Source organism: Rhinolophus sinicus, chromosome 13 (assembly GCF_057876585.1).
Source record: "Rhinolophus sinicus isolate RSI-liver-muscle chromosome 13, RSI-T2T, whole genome shotgun sequence".
Lineage (NCBI taxonomy): Eukaryota > Metazoa > Chordata > Mammalia > Chiroptera > Rhinolophidae > Rhinolophus > Rhinolophus sinicus.
The window spans coordinates 16,941,573-16,967,875 of record NC_142513.1 but is presented as its reverse complement, the minus strand read 5'-3'; the positions used below and the strand labels follow the sequence as shown (position 1 = coordinate 16,967,875).

The 26,303-nt window shown below is 44.0% G+C and overlaps 1 pseudogene; it reads right to left on the bottom strand.

Annotated features, from left to right (window-relative positions):
- LOC109456243 (large ribosomal subunit protein eL28 pseudogene) overlaps positions 1-24,441 on the bottom strand; it is a 177,104-nt pseudogene extending 152,663 nt beyond the window's left edge.
- Between the last annotated feature and the right edge of the window lie 1,862 nt (positions 24,442-26,303).

Below are 26,303 nucleotides of genomic sequence, written 5' to 3'. Positions count from 1 at the left end.
GATTCTCTACTTTTTCTGTCTGACTTATTTCCCTTAGCATAATAATCTCAAGATCCATCCATGTTGTCGCACATGGCACTATTTCATCTTTTCTTATGGCAGAATAGTATTCCATTGTGTATATATACCACATTTTCTTTATTCAATCATCTATTGAAGGGACATTTTTAAAATTCTACTTGTATTTAAGAAGATTTTCATGGATAACAGCCATACCAAATTTATCCATCCATCCATCCATCCATCCATCCATCCATCCATCCATCCATCCATGCATCCATGCATCCATTTAACCATTAATTCATCTATTTATCTAAAGAATGGGGCCATAGTGGAAGCCCATTCTGGGACAAACTCAGTGAGGAAAGTGAAAGGGGACAGCTCATATATATTAATAAGTCTCCCCTGAAGGATTTAAGGTAGCAGTATATCCCTTCCTAAATTTCTCCCTGGGCCGGTGTTGAACCCAACATCCTGTCATTATCATGAGCAAATTATTGACAAAATGTATTTTGTATAAAAATGAGAGAGACAAGATTGTGTGAGAAGAGTAGATAGAATTGTTTCACCAAGGTAATTCTGGCCACTGCTCTTTTTACATAATAGGATTTCAATGGGAAAAGACCCTTTGCTCCCCTCCCATGTTTCATGGTTTTTTCCAGTAGAGGGAGGTATTGGAATCATACTTCTCAGGAGTGAGGCCCTGTGTGAGATGAGTAGGCGAGTCTGTGCTGCAGTGACAAGTGAATCTCCAGATCTCAGTGGTGCAATGCAATACACGTTTAAGTCTCATTTATACAAAGTCCAGTGATGGAGTTGCTGGTCTGTGTCTTTCCTGGGCAGCTTTCCTCCAAGTATGACTCAGAGACTCAGGATCCTGCTATTTTGGGATGCTATCAACCTCACCACTCTCAACTTGAATTAATTGGCATTTATTTATAGAACACTCCACCCAACAACAGCAGAAATCACATTCTTTTCAAGTGCACATGGAACATTTCCCAAGATAGACTATATTCTGGGCCATCAAACTAATCTAAAGTCTCAGAGAATTTAAAAGGATCCAAGCCATTTATAATACCTTCTCTGATCACAGTGAAATTACATTAGAAATCCATAGCAGTAAGATCTTTGCAAAACCCCCTCATATTTGGAAATGAAATACCAGACTTCTAAGTAAACAACGGGTCAAAGGAGCAAGTAAAAAATATTTTTAACAAAATTAAAATTAAAACACAACATATGAACATTTGTGCAATGAGCCTAAAGCAGTATTTAGCAAGACATTTGTAGTACTAAATGTCTATATTAGAAAAGAAGAAACATCTCAAGTTAATGACCTCAGTTTTCACCTTAAGAAATTAGAGAAGAAAGAGCAGATTTAACCCAAAGTAAGCAAACAAAAGAAAACAATGAAGTCCAGAATGGAAATCAATTACATTGAAAACAGAAAAACAATAGAGAGAAACCGATGAAACTTGAATGGCCTTATAGCGATCAAAGGAATTGAATTTGTAGTTAAAAACTTCTACAAAGAAAACTCCAGGCCCAGATGGCTTCGCTGGTGAATTTTATCAAACATGTAAGGATGAATTAATGCCAGTTCTACACAAACTCTTGCAGAAAATTGAAGAGACTTGGATATCTTCGCCAAAATGTCTGCTCTTGTCAGTTGTACTCAACATTGTGCTGGGGGTTCTAGCAAGTGCAATTAGGCAAGAAAGAATAAAAGTCATCTGGATTGGAAAGGAAGGAATAAAACTATCTTTATTCACAGATGACATGTTGTTTATATTTTAAAAATCCCATAAAATATACCAAAAAAGCTATGAGCGCTAACAAGAGAGTTTAGTAAGGTGGCAGGACATAAGATCAATATATAAACACCTGAAGCTGAAGCTGAATAATAATGAATGTCAACTATAATTTAATATATGTATGTATAGTCACAGGATGTGGAGTACAGCATAAGGAATAGAGTCAGTGGAGTTGTAACAACTGTATATGATATCAGAGGGGTAGTAGACTGGGGGTGGGGGGTTATCACTTTATGAGGGGTGTAAATGTCTAACTATTACATTGTTTTGTACACCTAAAACTAATAAAATTTTTTTTTAAAAAAAATCAGTTGTATTTGTATATATTAGCAATGAATAATTGTAAATTGAAATTAAAAAGCAATAGCATCTACACTAGAGTAAAAATATGAAATACTTATGGAGAAATGTGACAAAAGATATGAAAGATCTATACACTGAACTACAAAATATTGCTGAGAGAAATAAAAGAAAATCTAAATAAACAGAGTGATAGACCTTGTTCATGGATCAGAAGGTTCGATATTGTTAAGAAGTCAGTTTTTCCCAGAGTGATCTCTAGATTTAACACAATTCTGATCGAAATGGACACACTGATTCCACAATTCATATGGCGGTGCTAAGGGGCTGGTATAGCCAAAATAACTTTGAAAAGGAGAACAACATTTGAGGGCTTATCCCATCTGATTTCAAGATTTATTATAAAGCAGCAGTAACCAAACTCACCAGTCTTGGCGTCAAGATAGATAGATAAAGGTAATATAATGAGAGAGTCCAGAATTAGACTCATATGTTTCTGGACAACTGATTTTTGACAAAGATGTAGGTAATTCAACGGAGAAATGATAGTCTTTTTAACAAACGGTCCTGGAATATTTTAATATCCATATGTAAAAAATATAAATCTTCATTTATACTTTCGACCATACACAAAAATTTTCTTAAAATGGATCATGAATCGAAGTGTAAAACATGAAACTACAAAACTTCTAAAAGGAAACAGGAGAAAATCTTTGTGAACTTGGATTACGCAAAGACTTCTTAGATAAGACACCAAAAGCATGATCCATAAAAGAACAAATGGATAAACTGCACTTCATCAAAATTTAAAACGTCTAATCTTCAAAAGACATTGTCAAGAGACTGAAAAGACAAGCCACAAATGGAGAGAAAAGCTTTGCAGAGCATATATCTGCTAAAGGATTTGTATCCAAAATATACAATGAACTCTCAAAACTCTGTATTAAGAAAACAAACACCCAGCAAGAAATGAGCAAAAGATTTGAATAGAGACCTCACCAAGGAAAATAAATAGTTGCAACTAAGCCCAGAAAAAGACGCTTAAAATCATTAGTCAAATTAAAGTGCAAATTCAAATTAAAATGCAAATCAAAACCATATGAGAACACTACATACCCATTTGAGTGTCTAAAATTAAAAAGGCTGATTACACGAAGTGTTGGTAAGGATATGAAGGAACTGGAACTCTCATACATTGCTGGTGTTAATGAAAATGGTACAGTCACTGTAAAAAACAGTCTGGCAGTTTCTTCAAAATGTAAACATACAGCTACCATAAGCTCTAGCTATTCCATGCCTAGGTACTTGACTAAGACTTATACACAAATGTTCATAGCAGCTTTATTCATATAGCTCCAAACTGGAAACAATGCAAGTGAGCATCAATAGGTGAATGGATAAACAAATTGTGACACAGCCACATAATGGGATGGTGCTTAGCAATAAAAAAAAAAGGGATTAACTATTGATATGAACGAAGTCAGGCAATTAAGTTCATGAACTAGTCCTAGAAAAAGTGCCACATACCTCATTGCTGAATATCACTGTGGTCACCTTTGAAGTTCTCCCCTTGGGAAGCTATGCACTGATGCCAGCACCTAGTCCACCTTTCAAAGCAATGTTGGAACTCTTTTTCTGGAATGGCCATCAGAACTGTTGTTGTATTACCCTTGATGTCCTGAATGTCATCAAAATGTCTTCCTTTCAATATTTCCTATATTTTTGGGTAAAGAAAGAAGTCATTGGGGGCCAGATCAGGTGAGTAGGGAGGGTGTTCCAATACAGTTATTTGTTTACTGGCTAAAAACTCCCTCACAGACAGTGTCATGTGAGCTGGTACATTGTAGTGAGGCAAGAACCGTGAATTGTTGGCGAAAAGTTCAGGTCATTATCGTCTAACTTTTTCACGCAGCCTTTTCAGCACTTCCAAATGGTAAACTTGGTTAACTGTGTCCAGTTGGTACAAATGCACAATGAATAATCCCTCTGATATTAAAAAAGGTTAGCAACATCATTGCAAGAAATTCACGAACTTAATTGTCAGACCTCGTATAACAACATGGATAAATCTCAAATTTTTACGTTATACGAAAGAAGCCAGACAAACTAGAGTACATACTGTGTAATTCTATTTCTATATTAGGTTGCTGCAAAAGTAATTGCAGTTTTTTCAATTATTTTGAACCTTTTAAACTGCAATTACTTTTGTACCAACTTAATAAAATGTTAGAAAATTCAAGCTAACCTATAGTGATACAAAGCAGATCCGTGCTTGCCTAGGGATGGAGGCAGGAAAGAGATGGAAGGGGAAAGGAGAGAGGATTACAAAGGGGCACAAGGAAGCTTTTGGCAGTGATGGAGCTGTTTACTCTCTTAATTGCAGTGGTGATTCCACTGGTGTATACATATGTCAAAACTTCCCAAATTGTACACTTTAAATATGAATATGTATAGTTTATTGCATGTCAATTATTATCTCAATCAAGCCATTAAAAAATGGGACCTCTGGCTGCTTTGTTGAGAAGAGGTGATAAACCTCAGAGAGACCCATTAGGAGATCACTGCAATATTCCACGTGGAGAAGGGACAGAGAGTGGATTCCATGCCATGTCCGAGAGATATGGGGGAAGTGTGTGGGCTGAGTGTGTGTCCGTGAGGGTGAGATGGGCAGAGGCCCAGATTTCCTGGACCAGGCAGGGACCTGGGAGTTTCATCTTTTCTCTTGCTCGCAGCTATGGGTGAATCGGGGATGGGAGGTTACTGCTTCCTTGAAATAACTGGGCCCTGTGGCCTTAATTCAAGCTGAGCTTCCTTGGATAATGGGAGGAAGGCAAGATGGCCAGGGCACGTGAGGAGGATTGCAGAGCAGACGAACCAAATTGGTGACGTTGGTGCAGCCTGGAAATGTGGAAAGTTGAGTCCTAAGGACCCTCTTTCTCCCCTCCCCAATCTCAAACTCACCAGCCCCTGAGCTTCGTGAGTGACTGAGCACTCGGGGGTGTGAGCGTGGTACGCAGGAGCGTCTGTGTGTGTGCCTGTGTGCAGGCTGACCACCTCATGCCAGCTTGCCTGGGGCCTTCCAGGTTTCAGCCCTGGAAATCTGTGTCCCGGGAAAACTCTCAGTGCTGGAAAAGGTGGAAGGTTTGTCACTCTACCTGTATGCATGAGTGAGTGTGTGTGTATGCATGTGTGTGTTTGTGTATGAGTGTATGTGAGTCCTTGGGTCTGTTCACATGAGTACGATTAACTACAAGACACACAGCTATGGGAAATAGGATATGCCAGGGAGTGTGTGTCCACCTGTGAGGGTGTCACTGGGACTTTGTGGATATCTAAATGCAAATTTCTTTCCTTTTTTTTTTTTTTTTGAAGATCGAATTAGTCTTTATTTTCACTGCAAACATTCAAATACAGAAACTTCTCTATTTACTTTCAAATTAAAAATTTTAATATATAAACATTATACTTTATGAAATCCTCATCAGTCTACACACCATCGACAGATGGAGTTAGCAGCAATATATCATCATTTTTGTTTCTGCCATCACGTTTCTTTTTTAAAAAATTTTATTGGGGTGACAATTGTTAGTAAAATTACATAGATTTCAGGTGTACAATTCTACATTACATCATATATAAATCCCATTGTGTGTTCACCACCCAGAGTCAGTTCTCCTTCCATCACCATATATTTGATCCCCTTTACCCTCATCTCCCACCCCCACCCCCCTTACCCTCTGGTAACCACTAAACTATTGTCTGTATCTATACAGAAGAACAGACTCGTTCTTCTGTTGTTTTTGGTTTATATACCACATATCAGTGAAATCATATGGTTCTTTGCTTTTTCTGTCTGACTTATTTCGCTTAGCATTATACTCTCAAGATCCATCCATACTGTCACAAATGTTCCTATATCATCTTTTCTTACCGCCGAATAGTATTCCATTGTGTATATATACCACAACTTCTTTATCCATTCATCTATCGAAGGACATTTTGGTTGTTTCCATGTCTTGGCCACCATAAACAAAGCAAAATGCATATTTCTTTATTCCCTCCCTCCCGTATCCCCTTCTGCCGTTCCGGAAAGGATCTGAGATGGCCGTGGGATGGTTTCTCTGTACGGAGGCACAAGTGCTTTGGCCCCAGTTTTCAGCGATGTGCTTTGCATAGGGTTGAATTCTGTATTGTACAACAGGCCTTCTGAAAATATATATTGTGCCTTTATAAATCTTTAATGCGAAGCACTTAGTGAGGAGCCCATAATCCCCTCATTTGAGCTGCATAAAGGAGGCCCTTGGGGGACTGGGCACCTTCTGTGGAGGCCACGTCAAGGAGGACTGCTGTGGGGCAAGGATGGGAGGTTCCCACAGATGGAGGGTGGAGCTTCCATAGATGGAGGAGGTTCCCACAGACAGAAGATGGAGGTTCCCATAGACACAAGGAGGCGGTTCCCACAGATGGAGGGAGAAGGTTTTCACAGACAGGGAGGTGGTTCCCAGAGATGGAGAGAGGAGGTTCCCACAGCTGGAGGGAAGAGGTTTTCATAGCTGGAGGGAGGCGGTTCCCATAGATAGAAGGAGGAAGTTCCCACAGGCAGAAGAAATTGGTTCCCACAGGACCACAGGTAATGAATGGTTAAAAGCCATTAGGCTATAAGATCTGATTTAGGTGTTGCTTTTGTAAAAAGATTCACTCTAGAAAGGGAGAGGATTCTGGTATTTTATTGGTATCTAGTCAGGCTGGTGGGATGAAGCAGGATGGCCCTGGGAGGTGTGGCACATAGTGGGACTACAGTGGCTTTTTTGGAGCCAAAGGCCTGTGTCTTCCTTAACGCCAGTTGTAGACAGTGTGCACTTGGGGCCCGCCTCAAATCCCTGCCTGGAGACTCTTCCCATTGGGCATCCACAGTCCCCACGACACTTCTTCCTGCCGGCTGTGTTGATTGGGTCAAGGGGTGGGCACCTGCCTATGGCCTGCTTGTCAGTTGTCAGATAAGAAGGCCAATTGGATCTTTTCTTACGAATTTAACTCAGAGTTGTCAAGACAGGAGTCGGTGGTGGGAGGCATTTGAACAGGAAGTTCATGGCCAGTGGTGGCAGGGGTTGGTGTCTTGACAACCTAATTTATTTGAATTATTGGGTGGCAGGTGGGCGGTGGGTGGACAGAAAACCTACAGTGGAAGAAGCCAGTCTGAAAGAGGAAGCTAAAGCAGACTGCAGAGAAAAGTGGCGATCAAAGGACAGAGACAGGAAGAGACAGAGAGAAAGAGACGAAGGGATAAAGATTTCCCTCTTGCGTCACTTGGAGCATGTTTGAGTCCAAGGACCTCCCAGCGCTGAGCGTCTGGGTCTTGGGCACCATCTTTGCCCAGGCAGGCGCAGAACAAACATTCTCTCCTTGGGTCCTCCTATAGGACCCACTGTGTGGTGTTTCCTACTTTATTGCTGAGGAAACTGAGGCTCCAGTTGACACATGCCCAGGGGCTTACGACAGGAAGGATGCAGAGGAAAGACATTCCCAGCTGACCGCTCTGCAGCCACACTGGCTTGTGATAGCCCAGTCCTGCCTAGGAAGCCTTGCGCTTGCTGTCCCTTTTGCTTTGCCCCTTTGTCAGGACTCTTTCTCTTGATGTCCCTGTGGGGGGCGGCTTCTGATCCTTCATCTCTCAGCTTCGTGTCACCTCTTAGAGAAAACTCTCCTGGCCACCCTGTCTAAAGGAGCCCCTCCACCTCATTATTCTGTATCTGAGACCCTTGGGGTGGCTGTTACTGTTATCTATTCAGTCGTTAGTTTTTGTCCACATTGCCCTGATCACAGTTTGTAATTTTCTTATTTGTGCAATGATTTAATGATTCGTGCCTTTCTTCTCGTTTCACCTGTAAGCTCTATGAAGACAGACATGGACAGCATTTTCACTATAAAATGTCCATGCCTGGCTCAGAACTTGGCATATACTGGTAGATGGTGTTCAGTACATGCTTGTTGAATGCCTGCTGGGGTCTTCATGTTATCTACGAAGAAACGGAAGCATGCAAAGATGAAGGCATTTGCCAAGGTCTCCCAGAAGACAAATAGCCGGAGCAGGGGTTGAACCAGAGTCTGAGGCCACATTCTCCAGTAACTGTCATGCTAGGACACCCCGTGTTTGTTACTCCTTTGTGAAAAGTGCCTTTCTTCTGGGCTGGAAGCTATGGTAGGAAAGGCTGCCTCCTGTTTCCATGCCTGAGAAGTGAGCCTGCCACTACCATTCATCCTCTGACCTGAGCCACAGTGGTGAGGACCAAGGCTGGGGGTCAAGACAGCTGGGTGCAAGACCCAGCCGTGCACTCATTTTCCGTGGGAACTTCGGTCGGTCAATTTCCTGTGTGTGTCTCACCTCCCTGTGTGATAGTTCACTTTGTGCCAACTTGGAGGGTGTTTTTGGGTGAGATGAACATTGGATAAAATCTTATCTCCCCTAATGGCATAGATGAACTTTGGATAAAACAGACTGCTCTCCATAATGTGGGTGAGCCTCATCCAATCAGGGTAAGGCCTGCATAGAATGAAAAGACTGGCCTCTCTGAGCAAGGGGGAATTCTCCAGCAGACAGCCTTTGAACTTGGCACCACTGGCTCTCCTGAGTCTCCAGCCTGCTAGCCCACACTGCAGAGCTGGACTTGCCAGCCTCCATAATTGTGGGAGACAATCCCTTGTAATAAATTTACACACACACACACACACACACACACACACACATACACACACGTGCGCGCGCACACACACACACACACACACACACACACACAGAGCAGGTCCTTGAATAATGTCATTCAACGTTTTGTTTCATGTCCTTTCGTTATAATGCTGATGAGATGCTGTGGGAACTGAACTTGTGTTTCTATCAATTACCCTGTGTTACAATGGGTCGGTTTCGCTTCAAGTCACAGAACCTGTCGATAGTATATGCATCCTATCTGCTGCGTTTCTCTGGAGAACCCTGCCTAATACACTTTGCTAACCACGTGGCTGAGGCCCCGAGCGCCCTGTGCTAAGACACGGACACAGTGTCAGGAACATGGTAGGGTGTCAACTAGTTTTCTCACCCCATCCCCATCTCCCTGTCACCTCACATTGCCATAGCCTTCAAGGTTCCTTGTGTGCAAAGAACAGGTGGGTTTGACACCTGACGGTGATGGGGAGAGGGCTCTGCAGGTTCCACAGGTGAAGCAGAGTAGCTGATGAGGACCCTGCTGAGCACAGGCACTCAGGGCCTCTCCCTCTGGGAGTGGGCTGGGGATATTAACACTCTTGGAGGCAGGAGGCCAGGCACTGGAGTGGGGTGGGGACTGAGGGGTGGGAAGGGGCTGCTGTCATGCAAGGGGAGGGCACTCACTGAGTAGGTGTGAAGGGGCAGTCTGACCTCCCTGTCCCTGCCACCCAAGGCCAGAGGGGAGCCTGGTGGCCACTCGTGGGTCTGACCCCCTACACCCTGGCTCAGCTATGGAGCAGGAGGCCCCAGGGAAGGAGGTGGAGGTGGGGGACCCACCAAAGCGGAGGTGCCTGGAAAGCTGTCCTGCTGTGCCGCCCCCGAAGCAGCTCGAACACACGCAATTATAAGACAGTGGGCAGATGACAGAGTTAGTTAATGTAACAAGCCCTTTAAGCATTTAGCCACATTCGAGTGTTTAATCAGCTGTGTAAAGTGCAATATCTATCTTTCAATTTTATGCCATTAGGGGAGACAAGATTTTGATTAGGTACTTAATCTGTGCACGGAAAAAACAGGCCCACAGCAAGCCCGTGATGGGGAGGGAAAGGGACATTGGGCGGGGGATTCGATAAAGGGGAAAGACAGAAATTTAACATAAAAGAGAATTAGTGCAGCTCCTTTCAATTTAGTGCCCAGGCTTTATGGCCTAATCAATTAGAGGCCTGGCCGGGGCTGCTGGGAAGCGGCTCGGCTGGGCTGCAGGCTCGGCCATATTAATTCCCTTCATTATGTGGGGGTCAGGCTGAGGGCTTTGTGGGGGCTCTGCAAAGGAGTGGGTCACTTCCCGGGCATCGGCTCAGGAAGCAGGGGGAAGAGGTTGAAGGGTGTCAGGATGGACAGGAGAAGTCCTGGGGGCCCTGGGGAGGGAGGTTGGGATTCTAGAAGGGTGGGGCTGAGAGGGCCCTCGGAGCGTGCACGGCCATGAGGTGATATAGAATGGTCGGCTGGCCCTCTAGCTCTGGAGTAGGAGAGACCTGGGCTTGCATGCTAGCTTTGTGACCTATTGGCTGTGTGACTTTGGGCATATTGCTTGGCCTCTCTGTGCTGCAATTCTCTGTAGAACCACAACTGTGGCCACCCCAAAGGGTTGCCATGAAGAGAAAAAGAGAAGGTGCCATGCAAAGGGCTTAGAATAGTGTGTGGCATAGAGTGGACATTCAGTGTTAGAGGTCATTGTTGTTATTATTATCCTTCTTTCTAATATAACTATGTGTGTCTCTGAAGGGAAAATTTTAACAGACGTGAGCCCTTTAGCTGCCACCTCCACCAACACCTCCATTTAAGTCAGTGCTCACTTTATACACCAGGCATTATGCTGGGCACTCTTTCAACTACTAACAGTGGTTTTTCCAGGTTGGTGCTATTGCCTGCAGGTTACAGAGGAGGAAACTGAGGCACAGTGCGGGAAACAGCTTGCCCCATGTCACCCAGTCGTGGAGGCTCCAGAATCAGCACTTGGGCCTTTCCTGTCGCGGAGTGCTCTCTCCCTGATGACATGACAGAGTTTAGTGGGACTGAATTCCATGATGGCTGAAATCACTAGGAGACGGGTGGCATCTCTAAAAATACCGAGAGGGCTCGAGATCTCAACAAACCACATTCCAGTTACTGAGCAAATTGTAGAAATATGCCGAGGTTAGGCCAGTGGCCTTTATAGAATGACGGAGCCTAGAAGACTCGGCGAATGAGTTGATATCCTATAGGTTTTCTGAAAGGTGGAGAAACTCGTGGTCCATGAGGGACACAGGATAAAATGGAAATGAGCACCCTGGTGGCTCCTCTGTGGCCCCACAGTGTCCCCACAGAATTTGGACCTGACCTCAGTGTCTGGAGACCCCAGTTTGAAACCACTGGAGCTGGAAGTAAGCTGGATGTGAGGTCTGGTGAGATTCTAGATTTTATTATTAAAGAAAAGCACTTGAGAAAGAGGGAACCACTGGGACCAGTGGGCATGTTAGACTGAGAGAATGTTCTTCTTCAGCAGATATGGGGAGGACGAGAGGGGCCAGCGAAGGTTTATTGGGCACTGATTGGCTGACTTCTCGCTTAGTAGCTGTGGGACTGTGGGTAAGTTACTCAACCTTTTTCTGCCGGTTTCCTCTGTTGGAACCTGGGGGTGATCACGGTTCCTTCCTCACAGGCTGCTTGTCAACATGCATGAGCTGACATATGTCAAATGCTGAGAACTGTGTGTGGCACTGACTAGGCATTGGATAAATATCAGCCGTTATTGTCACTGGCTATTATCTCGGCACTCTAACTGCCAGACCCAGCACTGGGGACTTTTTGAGCATAACCTCACGTTATCCTGGTGGCATCTGTGTGGGCTTTGGATATGGTGCCAATTGCACCAGTGAAAACTTTAAGTTCACAGAGTTCAAATGACTTGTCCAAGATCACAAAGCTGGTGTGTGATAAGAAGGAGAGCATTTCCTTGATCTCTAGTTGCTTCTAAAGGCCTTTCTGCCCTAATGGTCCCTTGACAGCAAACAGCATGCCCAAGTGAATCTATACTCCAGCAGGGCATTTGGGAAACAAGTTCATTCAACATATATTTGTTGAGCACCTATTATGTAACATGCACTACAAGCCCTGTGAAGGCAGGAATCGCATCTGTCATGAACACTGCCAGGGAGTAAGCACTTAATGTATATTTGTATAATGAATGAATGAGTGAGTGGCAAATGAGTGAATGAATGGCATACTGTGCTAAATCCTCAGCATCCTTAAGAGAGAGAGTGGAACAATGTGAATTATATGATTTTCCTGGTAGGTGGATGCATAACTGATCAAGTGGGAGGCAACATAATAGAGTGGAGAGAGCAATGACAAACTCTGGGTTGGAATCCTGGACCATCTCCTTACTGGTCGAGTTGGTCTTGTTCACCATAGTGTATAATAGGTGCTCAGCAAAAGTTTGTCAAGTGACTACATAAATGGGTGGATGAGTGATAGAGATGGCCTTGCAGTCCCATTATGGATGGGACACAGATGGGAAGGATAGAGTTTATTGTGCAATTGCACCAGGACTTCACATACTCTCTTCAGGGGGTGGTACAGGATTTAATCTCCCAAAATAAAATTGGACACATAAAAATGTCAGCCATGGCACTTGGATCCTGGAAACCAGCTCTACAAACATAAGCTTGGAAGAGGAACACAACTTGCCCTTGAACTTCTGATTTCATGGTCGTTTGGAGCAAAGGTTGGCAACATTTTCTGTAAAGGGCCAGATGGTAAATATCTTAGGCTATGAGGACCCTACAGTCTCTGTTGCAACTATTCAACACTACCACGGTAGCGTGAAAGCAGCCATAATAAATGATACATAAGCAAATGAGCTTGGCTGTGTTCCAATAAAACTTTATTTATAAATACAGTCGGCCAGCAGATTTGGCCCATGAGCAGTTGTTTGTCAATTCCTGATTTAGAAGGTATCTCCCCAGGAAGTAATCTTTCTGCGTGCAGCTTCACACCCAAATTAATTAGCGTTGACCCTCAGCAGCTACACCCTCATTTTATAGGGGAGAAGCCTGAGAGATAAGTAGGCAGAGTCTGCTATAGAGCTGGACTTAGCGGGCTGCTGTTTCAGATGTAACAACAAATATCAGTTACCACTTAGGGAATGCTTGTGGGTCTCACACGTAACACGAGCATCCTTGACAACCCGGGGACGTGGGGCCCATTATTCTTCCCATGATTCTGTTACAAATTGAATAAACCATAGCTCAAGGAGGTTAAGTGACTTACTTATGGTCATCCTGCTAATGATTTAACATTTATTTACTTAAGAAGATTTACTGAGCATCCACTCTATTGCAGACACTTTTGTGTAGTTGGGGTGCAGTAGACCCCTGATCTCAGTGCGCTTACATTGTACTTGGAGAAGGTGGATACTAAAGGTACTAAGCGAGGAAACAATGTGGGATGTCAGATGTATATAATAGCCTATCAGTCAGGAGACGCTTAAAACAACACATCTTCCTGGCTTAAAACAAGTTTCGGCCAACGATGGCCCATGGTCCAAACGCTGCCCGTCGCCTGTTTTGGTAAATCAAGTTTGATTGGATCACAGTCATGCCTACCTGTTTATGTGTCGTGTAGGTCTGCTTTCATGCTACAATGGCGGAATCGAGAAGTTGCAACAGGAATTACCTGGCTTTTAAGGCCCCCCAAAAATGTATGACCCCTGGCTTAAAACAATAAAGGTTTATTTCCTGCCCAGGCTTTGTGCCCTTCTGCTTATCAGTCATTCAGGGACCCAGGCCAGTGGGGCACACACAATCTTAATGTACGCAAGGGAAAATAGGATTCTGGAGGGTCTCATGTGGACAATTAAATGCCTGGGCCCGAAGTGATGTGTGTCATTTCTGCTCAGCATTTGTTGGCCCCACCTAAGAGAAAAGATCCAACTTTGCCACAGGCCTGGGAGGTGGAGAGCTGGAAATATTTGGTGCGCGGGTCCGATGAGCACAAGTGCTTTGGGAAATAGGGTGCATTGATGGCGAGTGCCAGGAGCTTTTCACTTTTACATAATGCAGCCTGGGAGGGCATGGAGGAGAACTCAACTGGGATTTGAGCCCAGGTCTGCCCAGCTTGAAACAATGTCCTCTCAGCCTCCACGCTATGTGGCTGCACCCTCCAGGGCCCATGGAAAGTGGGTGCTGGCAAGGTCACTGGATGGTCAGATGGGAGAGCGTACCCCCTTATGAACTCCTGCTGGGGGTCCTCCTGGCCCTGCCCGTTGCTCCCTTATTCCAGCTGTGGGGTTTCTGTCTCTCACGTGTCACAACCCCGCAGTGGCCATAGCCAGTCTTTGCTGGCCAGTCCTGGAAGGGATGGGCCGGGGGAGCAGGGCGAGAGGCCCTGTCTGGGAGGGAGTGACTGCGAAGTACTACATTAACGTTATTAATAACCCTCTCAGCCTTTATTGAAAAGATGCTCTCTGCGTCTGAATTTGCCACTATGGCAACCCATTTATTAAGGCGGCAAGAGCTGGAGTTGCTTCAGACCATATTTATTACCCTGATTTGCTGAGGGAAGGCTTGGCGCCCAGGGCTGGGGCAACTGGGGGAGAGAATGTGTTGTTGCTTAGAGGGAAGGTTTTGGCTCACCTTGCCAGGAGGTCAGCGAGGGATGCATTTTCTCTGTCCCAAGTAGGTTACGACTCAAATTGCAGGCAGGAGTTGGGGGCTGATCCTTCTCTGTGTAGGGTGCTATCGAGTGCGCCTCATGCCCTCTTCAGGTGCACCCCAATGGGGTAGGTGAGGCAGGAATTGAAGGTCTTAGTGAGTCCACAAGGAGGACAGCAAGAGTCAAAGAAGCTGAGGGAGTCCCCAAGGTCACAGAGCTAGTGGCCAGGTGGGTAGTAGGAGTAGCCCAAAAAGTCAGGGACGCATTTTTCTATAAAAGTCTGAACTAGCACTATTTGGCTCTCGCTCTTCCTCTTTTTGCAGCGATATATAACAAACTCTTTAGCATCAGAAAAATACCAACCCACGATGATGACACCACTAGCTGACTCAGCCAGCACTGGGCTAAGAGATGTCTATTCACGGACCTGTTGGAACTCTCACAACATTCCTGTTCTATTGTTCTATTGTTATGGTCCTCCTGTCACAGATGAGGCAGCTGAGTCCTGGAGAAATTAGAAAACCTGTGTCAAGTCACAGAGCAAGTAAATGGCAGGGCCGAGACTTGAATCCAGTTTTGTCTGATACCAAATGTGTTCTGGCCCCTGAGGCTGTGTCACCTCCTTTCTTCTGGTCGCCCCCTTTGCAGAGGCCAGAGGAACGGCATATGTGTGCACACCTTCTCCAGTAACTGCTCTTTTGGGTCCAGGCCTGGCCTCTCTCACATCCCTTCCTCTGGGATGTTCTCAGGACGTACCTTTGGCCAAATGGTTGGGATTGGTATTAGTATGCTGGGCCGCCATGACAAATCCCCATGCGCTGGCTTAGGCAACAGAAATGTATTTTCTCACAATTCTGGAGGTTAGAAGCCCGAGATCAAGGTATCCACAGGGTTGATTTCTTCTAAAGCCTCTCACCTGGCCTCACAGATGGCCGTCTTCTCCCTGTGTCTTCACATGGTCTTCTGTCTGTGTGTATGTCTGTGTCCTAACCTGCTCTTCTTATAAGGACACTGTCATATTGGATTAGGGCCCCCCCCAATGACCTCATTTAACTTTAATAACCTCCTTAAAAACCCTCTCTCCAGATATGGTCACATTCTAGGGTACTGGGGGTTAGCATGTGAATTTGGGGGAGGAACACAATCCAGCCCGTAACAGAATTCAAAGCCAATTTCCTGGTATCTGAAGTTCTCTGTGGTCGGCCTAGAACATCCGTGTGGTTCTGCCATGGAGGCACCACCAGCAACTGGCTTCTGTTTTCCCTGAGAGCTGTCCATTTCCCAGGCCTCCCCTGCTGGAACCCAGGGAACACTGGTGCCACTTCAGAATTGCCCTCCCAGAAGGGTGAACGGCCTAGGACGCCCAGGGCAAGGCCGTCTTCTCTCCTTCCAGGCCCTGGGCATTCGGGCCCCACAGCTGCCTCTTCCTTCGCAACCTTCTTGCTATTTCCCCTTGAAGATGTGCTTCTAGGTGTAGCTGGAATCTTCAGCCCGGCCAGTCCTGCGTCTGTGGTCTGGTTTTTGCTTTTTATCAGTGCTCCTCCTCATGACTAACTGTGTCCTTCCTTCTCTCCCTCCCTTTTTTCCTTGCCTTTCTGTCCCCCTCTTTCTCTTCCTGCCTCCTTTTTCTTCCTTTCTTTCGCTCTTTCTCACTCGCATTCTCTGTCCATCTGCTCCAGGCTGGGCACACTGCTAGGTGTGGGGGATTCAATGGTGAACACAACGAAAAATCTATAGCAAAGGCAGATGCCAAACTGAACCTCCTGAGGTAGCCCTGTTCTCACATTTCCCCCAATGAGAACATCTTTTTATTTTTCGCATTTTCTTTTTTTTTTTAATTAAAATGTATTGGGGTGACAATGTATAGTAAAATTGCATTAGGTTTCAAGGGTACAATTCTGGAATGCATCATCTATATATGATAACATCTTCTACAGCTGCAGAACAATGGTCGGGACTAGGAAATTGACATTGGCCTGATGATACTAACTCTCCCTCCCCTCCCCTTCCCCCTCCCTCACTCCCTCCTCCTCACCCCCCGCCTCTTCTCTCCTCTCTCTCTCTCTCTCTCTCTCTCTCTCTCTCTCTCTCTCTCTCTCTCTCTCGTTCTAAATCATTGACTTTTAAATTCGGAAAAGTGTAAGACAAAAAAAGTTTAGGAAAGATCCCTGCCAAGCTAGTGTTTTTTATCCCAAATACATAAAGAACATTTGGGTTGGAGAGAAAATTAGGGAGAAAACATGGGAATTAGAGGTAAGGATTTTGTTCCAGAAAGGACAGTCCAGAGCACCCTCCTGCTTGTTTCCCTTGGATGATTGGGGCAGCTTTCGGATGAATCCACATCCTCCATTCTTCCCCCTGACTCTTCAATCCATCCGAGCCATAGCTGCCAGATTTGCTGATGGTCCATATCTGATTGTTCTCTGTAACTCTTGTTGCCCTCTCGCACCCTCCTACCCCTAAAACGTGAAGTGTAGACATCTCAGGTCAGACCTCCAGACCCTCAGGCACGACCCCCAGATGACCTTATCACACGCATCATTCTTGTATCTTTCTTTCAAGCTTACCTGTGAAACTTCAGTACCTGACGGGATCCTACCACTGGTGTGCGTGTTCGTCTGTTTCCCACCATCTGGAAAACGCCTGTTCTCCAATTCTACCTACACAAATGTCACCCACCCTCAGGGTCTCAGCACAGCCACCCCCTCCTCCCAAAGCACGTCCCGACTTTCATGTGTCATTCAGGTGGGAGCTCCACTGTTCCTTCCTAAGTGAAGTCTTCCTACCCCACATCCACAATGTCCTTGCTCATTTTCTTGTTATACTCTCAGTATCTGGAATGATTTGACTGGTTCACGTGTGTCCTGTCTTCCCACAGCGTGTGAGTTCTGAGAGGCTGGGACTATTGGTCTTCGCCTCCACTGTTCCCCCAGCACCTGGAACAGAGCATGGCCCTGAGTCAGAGGTATTTGGGCCAGACTGGTTGACACGTAAATGTAGTCGTTATTTTCAGCTAAAATAATAACAATGATAATGGCGATAATAGTAAAGTGTTATGGCGTGGTTAGCCTCACTCTCCTCTGAATGCCACTACTCTTTGTCTTAGTTTTGATGTAGCTGCTCGATGTCATGATGTAACTATAGTTACGTTTATGTAAGTCTAGCTCTTCTTCCTATTGCAAGAATAATCTGTACTTTAATCAAAGACTTTCTTAGTTATTTCTTATTTATTTATTTTTATTAAATTTATTGGGGTGACATTGGTTAATAAAATTATATAGGTTTCATGTGTATAATTCTATAAAACATCCTCTATCTATCGCATTGTGTGTTCACCTCCCAGAGTCACTTTTCCTTCTCTCACCAGATATTTGACCCCCTTTACCCTGTTCCACCTCCCCCTACCCCCTTACCCCCTGGTAACCCCTAAACTGTTGTCGGTGTCTGTGAGTTTTTGCTTGTTTGTTTGTCTTGTTTGTTTGTTTCTTTCAGTTTTATATCCCACGTATGAGTGAAATCGTATGGTTCTCAACTTTTTCTGTCTGAATACAGATGGAGAACCCCTTGACCCACCTCATCTTACTCATTTCTAGATCTCTTTTAGGCCCTAACTCAGGAGCTGGCACCTGAGCCATCTCGGTGAATATTCTGAATGGACAGACTCTTGAATGAATGAGAAAAAGCAGCTATCCTTGCTCCTAAAGTCTCAGTTGGGTGCCCTGATCCCTGCCAGCAGCAAGGGGCCTCCCCTCCCTCTCCCCCACCTCCCCTGCTGCTCTTTGCCTCTCTGTCTCCTATCTCAGGGCTCTTAGGACAATAAGTACAAACCCATAAAGCTCTCTCCAGTGTATCTTGCTTACCGGCTCTTATCAGAAGAGAGGAGAACTGAAAGGCCTTTCAAAAGAGCCATCTGTTAGTTTTCATAAAGACATTATCTGCTTCCCATCACAAGGCTTTTGCTGTCTCTGACATGTGTCTGCCCTCCCTCCATACACTCCGTCTGTGCCCGGCTGCTGGAGGTGGGCTGCAGACGGAGTATTTATCTAAAAGTGAACAGATCTGACTTATAAGCAAGCCTGATATTAAATGTATAAATAATGCATCCTGTGGCATTATTTATAATGCAATAACATCCCTATAATGTAATAAAAGTATGCAGGTTCCCAGCTCTTTTCTTAACCCCTTGATGTCTTGGAGGGTACTGTGGGTCTATCAGCTCCCTCAGTCCTTCAGGGCTTGGGAATGGGGTGTCATCTGCCAAACCTGTCTGGGCCTGGCTTCGGCACAGCTGAGCCTCTTGACGACCACCAGAAGGAAAACCTTGGCCCCCACATCTGGAGTAGTGATTTCTAAACTCGGTGCAAGCCAGAAGGCAGGGTTCCCGTTTTCAATCTACTGATTTCGAATCTCAAAGCATGGGGAGAGGACATTTGTATGCTTCGCCAGCCCCCCTGGTAGATTCAAACACAGATACATGAGTTGCTCTTGGGCTAGTCCTGACTTGGAGCCGGATGGACTATTAGGTACCCCCAGCTCATTGCTCTGGGACTCAGAATCAAGCCAACCTCCTGAGGACTGCACAGGCCTCGGGCCTCAGTGCCAGGTCCAGGTCACCTGCCCAGCAACCACGCCCCTCCTGCCACTGAATGCCACCTGTGTGTCTGGGCCCGGCTGACCTTGGTGCCAACTGACATCTCCCTGGTTGTCTGAGTCATGCTGGCTCCTGCGTCTCCTCACATATCACAGGGCAGACAGCTCTGGGTAGACCTCAGGGGACCAGTGTTGACTTGCATACCTGGAGGCTGGTGACCTGCAAATTCCTGGTCTGCAGCCTGCCCCAGGCTCCCAGTGCTACCCAGAAATCTGCCTCTTTTCAGGTCTCTCTGCTGTCCTCCAAAGTCTCATTGGTACCTAGAATCTTCAGAGCTCCAATCTCCCTCCTTGTTCACAATGAAAAGACAACCTCCTACAATGGGTCTCGGCAAACTTCTTCACTCTGCCCACCTTCCAGTGTATCTTCTCCTGCCTCCATTTGTATTCCTGCCATAGGAGAGGTTTACTGTTTCTATTATGTATCTGATTGTAGGCTGATTCCCTACCTGTGCTCTGAACCCCAACCCCACAGTCCTCCCAGGTAACTCCGTCAACCATCTCTTCTCTTGAATCTCCAAACACTTTCCCTGCCAATTTTCCACCAGCTTCTAAACATATTCAATATCTTTCACCCAACCACCATCATTTGGCCTAATGCATCTTCTAGCTACTACCCTCTCTGTCTCCCCATCTCAACGAATATGACATCATAGAGGTGTGTAGATAGAGTGACTATTGTCAACACAATGACAATATATAGTGAATGTGCTAACTCATCTCGTATTAATTTACTGAATACTCACAATAACCTGATGATAAATTAATGCTAGGTGAGTTAACATCTGATGAAAGCATAGGGAGCTTAGGAAACTTGCCCAGAGGCACACACTAGCATGGGATTTGATCCCAGGCAGTCTGATTTCAGAGTGTCTACGCTTACTGACCCAGTTCTCTTACCTTCAGTTACTGCTCCACAATTTGACTGCCACTTCCAGGTCAGCAATGACCTCTGTGTTGTTACAGCCACTGGGAATGTGGGGACTTGATTTCACTTGGCAGAGCACCAGATAGCACTGACCTCTTCATCCATTTTTGGAGCCCTCACTTTTTTCGGTTCCCAGGGTCTCGCACTCCTTGTTTTCCTTTCATCTTACTGGTCACTTCTCAGTCACGTTTGCAGACTTCTCTCTTGGCCTCCAAACCTTACATTTTGAGGAGCTCCAGGGTTCCATTCTTTGCCCCTTTTTACCCGACACACTGTCCCAGGTCTTCATTTACCAGTCACATTCCAAGAACTGGTTCTCATCACTAGGCCAGAGGTCTATTTATTTGCCTGATATCTCAAAACGAAGATTTCTCGAACTTAATTCATCATGTCCCCAGGTCACCTCCTCCTTTTCTCTTTCCTGAGTCAACAGCCATCAAGCTTTTAGCTGGTTGCCCTAGCTGAAATTAGCATTGCATTTCTCTCTCTCTCTCTCTCTCTCTCTCTCTCTCTCTCCCCCCTTCTCTCTTTCCCTCTCCCCCCCACCTCTCTCTCTCCTACTCTATATAATCAGTCATCAAATTCTCTCAGGTCTACCTACTAAATCGTCCCTACTCTCAACTCCATCAACTTTGTTTTTTTAACTCCTGCTTTTATTTTTTTCAGTTTATTTTATTTTTTAAAAAGGTTTTATTAAATTATTGCTAACATACAATATTATATTACTTTTAGGTGCACGCCATAGTTATTCAACATTTACATACCTAAAGAAGTGGTTGCCAGAAGTCCAGCAACCATCTGACACCGTACCTGCTATCACAATATTATTGACTATATTCCCTGTGCTGTATATTACATCCTCATGACTTATTTGTTTTATACCTGGAAATTTGGCCTTCTTCTTCCCCTTCACTTTCCCCCCCTTTTTAAGTTTATCAATTATAGTTGACATTCAATATTATTTTATATTAATTTTAAGTGTACCACACAGTGGTTGGACATTTATATAATTTAAGAAAAGATTCCCCTGACTAGTCTAGTACCCACCTGGCACTATACATAGCTATTACCATATTATAGACTATATTTCTGTGTTTTACTTTATATCCCCATGACTACTATTTTATAACTTCTGAATCCCTTCACCTTTTTCACCCTCCCCCCACCCCCTCCCATCTATCACTCCAACAAATCTAGTACAAATATGACACCATACGTAGTTATTAAAATATTATTGACTATAATCCTTATGCTATACCCTACATCCCCATGATTGCTGTGTAACAACCAATTTGTACTTCTTAATCCCTTCCCTTTTTTCACTCACCCCCCAAAGCCCCTTCCATCTGGCAGCCATCAATATGTTCTCTGTATCTATGAGTTTGTTTCTGTTTTATTTATTTTGTTCTTTAGATTCCACATATAAGCAAATTCACATTGCATCTGTTTTTCTCTGTCTGACATACTCCACTCAGCACAATATCCCCTAGCTCCATCCATGCCGCTGCAGATGGCAAGAACCCATTCTCTTCCATGGCCAAGCAATATCTCATTGTACATAAGTACCACCTCCTCTTTATCCATTCATCCATCAACAGACACCCAGGCTGCCTCCACAGCTTGGCCATTGTAAACAATGCTGCAATGAACATATGGATGCATGTGTCCCCTCAAAGTAGCATTTGCATTTCTTCAGATAAATACTGAAAAGTGGGATTACTGGGCCCTTCTTTGCCTCTTGTTATAGACTTTGTTTTATAGTCTATTTTGTCTAGTGTAAGTATTGCTACCCCAACTTTTTTTCATTTTTTTAATTTCCATTTTCGCGATATATCTTTTTCTATCCTTTTCCATTCTGTCTGTGTGTGTTTTTTTCAATCTGAAGTGAGTCTCTTGTAGGCAGCACATGCAAGGGATTTGTTTTCTTATCTTCAGCCCTCCTGTGTCTTTTGATTGGCGCATTAATCCATTTACATTGAAAGTAATTGTTGATAGATATGTAGCTATTGCCATTTTATTATTCATAATTTTTATTTATTTATTTATTTATTTATTTATTTATTTATTTATTTATTTTTTACCCCTATCGTAAAGAAGTCCCTCTAGGATTTCTTGTAATACTGGTTTGGTGGTGATGAACTCCTTTAGCTTTTTCTTGTCTGGGAAGCTCTTTATCTGTCCTTCGATTCTAAATGATAGCTTTGCTGGGCAGCGTAATTTTGGTTGTAGGTCATTGCTTTTCATCACTTTGAATATTTTGTGCCAATCCCTTCTGGCCTGTAAAGTTTCTGTTGAGAAGTCAGCCAACAGTCTTATGGGGGCTCCCTTATAAGTTACTAGTTGCCTTTCTCTTGCTGCTTTTAGGATTCTTTGTTTGTCTTTATAACCTTTGCTATTCTAATTATAATGTGTCTTGGTGTGGGCCTATTTGGGTTCATCTTTCTTGGGACTCTGCACTTCCTGGACTTTTATGTGTATTTCCTTCACCAGACTAGGGAATTTTTCAGTCATTATTTCTTCAAATAGGCTCTTAATCCTTGCTTTCTCTCTTCTCTTTCTGATACCCTATGATGCGAATGTCATTACACTTGATGTTGTCCCAGAGGTCTCTTAACCTATCCTCATTTTTTTGGATTCTTTTTTCTTTTTGCTGTTCCAAATGAGTGAGTGTTTTCTGCTACCTTGTCTTCCAAATCACTGATTCGATCCTTTGCTTCATCCAGTCTGCTGGTGATTCCTTCTAGTGCATTATTCATTTTAGTTATTGTATTCTTTACTTCTGACTGGTTCTTTTTTATGGTTTCTATGTCCTTTTTTAATGCTTGCTTTCTCTTTGTTGGTGTTCTCACTAAGTTCCTTGAGCATCCTTATAACCATTGTTTGGAACTCTATCTGGTAGATTGCTTGCCTCCGTTTTGTTTAGTTCTTGTTCTGGAGTTTTCTCCTGTTCTTTTATTTGGGATGTATTTCATTGTTTCCTCATTTTGGCTGTCTCTCTTTTTGTTTCTATGTATTAGGTAGATCGCTACACCCCCCAGTCTTGGCTGAGTGGCCTTATATAGTAGGTGCCCTGTGAGGCCCAGTGGCACAGTCTCTCTGGTCTCCTGTCCCAGGTGCTCCAGGATTGTCCCTTGTGTGGGTTGTGTGTGTTGTTATACACACATAGGTGGGTTGTGCCCTCCTGTTATAGTTTAGCCTTGGTTGCTCTTGGCATGTCAGTGTGTAGGATTGACCCATAGGCTGAGTGGCTGTGGTGTTTGGCCATGTTGACAGCTTACAGGCTGTTTTGCGGGGGCTTACCCCACAGAGTGGGATTTATCCAAGTTGGTTCTCGTGCCTGTTGAGACCACCCTTTGGGTGTGCCACTTGTGGGATTAATTGGGCGGTGCTCTGCTGTGGTCTGAAGCCAACCTTTAAGTGTGTTTGTTCTGGGCTTTCTTGCAAGGGGCTCTCCTGTAGGCCCAGGTCCCCCACTGCCTGTGAGGGGGCAGGAACTACCTGGTAGGAGCTATAAAGTGATCCGCAGTTGTTTGCTGCGTGTGCTAACCCTGGAGGCATGTGGGAGAGGCCGTGCTGGGAACTGAGGACAGCTGCCACCAATAGTGAGCCTGGGGTAGCTCCGCAAAAAGCCAGGACACCCCAAGGCCTGATGCCACCTGCCAGCTTCCTTAAGGTTTAGCCACTGATAAAGCCTCGTGTGGTATACAAACTGAATGAGGCAGGGTTTCTGGTAGTTACTAGAGTGGGAAGAGTTGTGGTCACCAGGTTAACGTAAATTTTGGTTCGGTGCCAGTGCTGAGCCTGAAGTTACTCAGCAAAAGTTAGAGCACACCAAGGCCAGTTGCCACCTGCCTGGGGTCTGTGGGACTCTGATAGTTTTCCAAGAAAGAGTGCAATGCAGGCAGGGCTGGCTATTCTTGGAGAAAGTGCCTCCAGCGTTGGGTGAAGTGGGTTCTCAGTGAGTCAGCAGGGCACAGCTGTGGAGCTCATCAGACCAATCAGATTCAGATTTGGCTGTGAGGGGGGCGGGCTCAACACAAGAAAGATGGCGTCAGCCTGCTGACCGCACAGAAGGATCCCTTCAGTAAAAATGCCGACTGTCCTCGTTCTGACACCCCCTGAGTTATTGTCCCTTCGCTGGAGCCCAAGGTGAGTGCCTGGGAATGAGAGTCTGTGCACAGGCCCTTTAAGAGGATGTCTGGGTTTCCCGCCACCTTCCACTCACCTGGATGGTTGGAATCCCCAATGTTTTTCACGGTCAGATGTGAGAGCTCCTCTTCCCAGCAGCAGTACTCTGGGATGGGGTCCCTTTGTGTGGGGTTGGGGTCCCACGCTCCTCTGGCAGGAACTTCCATGGCCGAGATATCCTTCCTGGTTCTCAACCGCCACACAGAGGTTTGGGGTTAGCTGGTTGCATGTCTCCGCTCCTCCTACCAGTCTCGATGTGATGTTTTTATGTCCTTAGTTATAAAACTTCTGTTCAGCCAGACTTCAGATGGTTCTCCTGGTGGATTGTTCTATAAGTTAGTTATAATTTTAATGTGGTCATGGAAAACGGCAAGCAGGACGTTTATCGACTCTGCCATCTTGGAGCTCCTTCTCTTAAACTCCTCAACTCCATTAACTTTTTACTCACCTCCTGAAACCTTCTTAGTCTATGCTCCTGTCATTTTCTTCTTGCATTATTGCTGTAGATTTCCCACTGGTCTTCTGAGTTCAGTCTTGTGGCCCTCTTGTAAAATTTTTCCCTTAAAAAAATAATTATGAGCTATTTAAAATATATAGTAAAATGATGGGGAACGTTAGAACAGACACCCATTAATCCACTACCTAGATTTAACATTTATACGTTGCCATCTTTGGATTAACTAGTTGAAAAATAAAATGTTACAAATACAGTTAAAGAAATGGGCACCCCATTCTTTCTTTCCAACTTTCTATCCTAGAGGTAATTACCAACTAAAGTTGGTGTACAGCTTTTCTTTCCATGTTTTTAAAATTTACATGTCAATGTGTATCCACACATGGCATAGTGCACTGAATATTTAAAATTTACATACATTTTCTCCCTTCTAAGGTGCAGATCTAAAATGAGCATAACCGAGCATTATGGTGTAAACACCTTTACCAGATACTGTCAATTTTTTTTCACAATGGTTGTATCCATTTATACTTCCAACAAGAATTTTTCCGAATTTCCATTTCTTCACATCCTCACTGCAACTCATAAATACTTAAAATATGAAGAGTGAGTTGTGCCTCATTGTTTTAATTTGTGTTTCTCTGATTGTTAGTGACTTTGAGAATTTTTCACATTTGTCATTGGTGTTTTCTATAACTTGCTGGTTCCTATCTTTTGCAGATTTTTATATTGTTTGCTTATTAAAATTAATTTTAGGAGTTTGTTTATACATTCTAGAAACCAATCCATTGTTGGCTAAGTACTTCCCTTTTACTTTATTTATGGTGTTGTGTGTTCTTTCAGAGTTTTAAATTTTAATATAGAAAAATATTAATCTTTTTGCTTTTGGTTTGTGCTTTTTGGTCTTGTTTAAAAATTTCACTCTCATGACATCATAAAGTTGTTTTGCTATATTTTGCTCTATAAGCTTTACAGTTTTATTTTGTTTTAGGATTTCAATTTATCTGATATTAGTGTGTGTAAGTGGTGTGAATATGGGTTTAAATTTTATTTTAATTTTCATATAGATAAGTCAGTTGCACAATACCATTTATTGAGAAAACCATTTCTCCAATGATCTGTAATGTCAACTCTGTCCTATACCAAGTTTCTTCATGCATGGGTAAGCTTTGGAGCACTTTATTCTTTTTCTTTGGTTTGTTTATCCTTACACCAACACTGCATATTTTAGTTGCTACAGCTTTATAGTTACTGTTTTTAAAAATTGAGGTATAATTTACATACCATAAAGTTCATTCTTTGAAAGTGTGCTATTTGGTGGGTTTTTGTATATTCCGAGTTGTGCAATCATCACCCCAATCTATTTTAGAATATTTTCATCACCCCCCAAAGAAATTCTATACTCTTTATCACCTTCAAATTCCGCATCCCCTCAGTCCTAAGCAACCACTAACATACTTTCTCTCTTTATAGATTTGCCTATTCTGGGTATTTTATATATGTGATTAAAGGTTTTCAAGGTTAACCTATGTTGTAGCATACAATAGCATTATACTGTTTTTAATTCCTGAATAA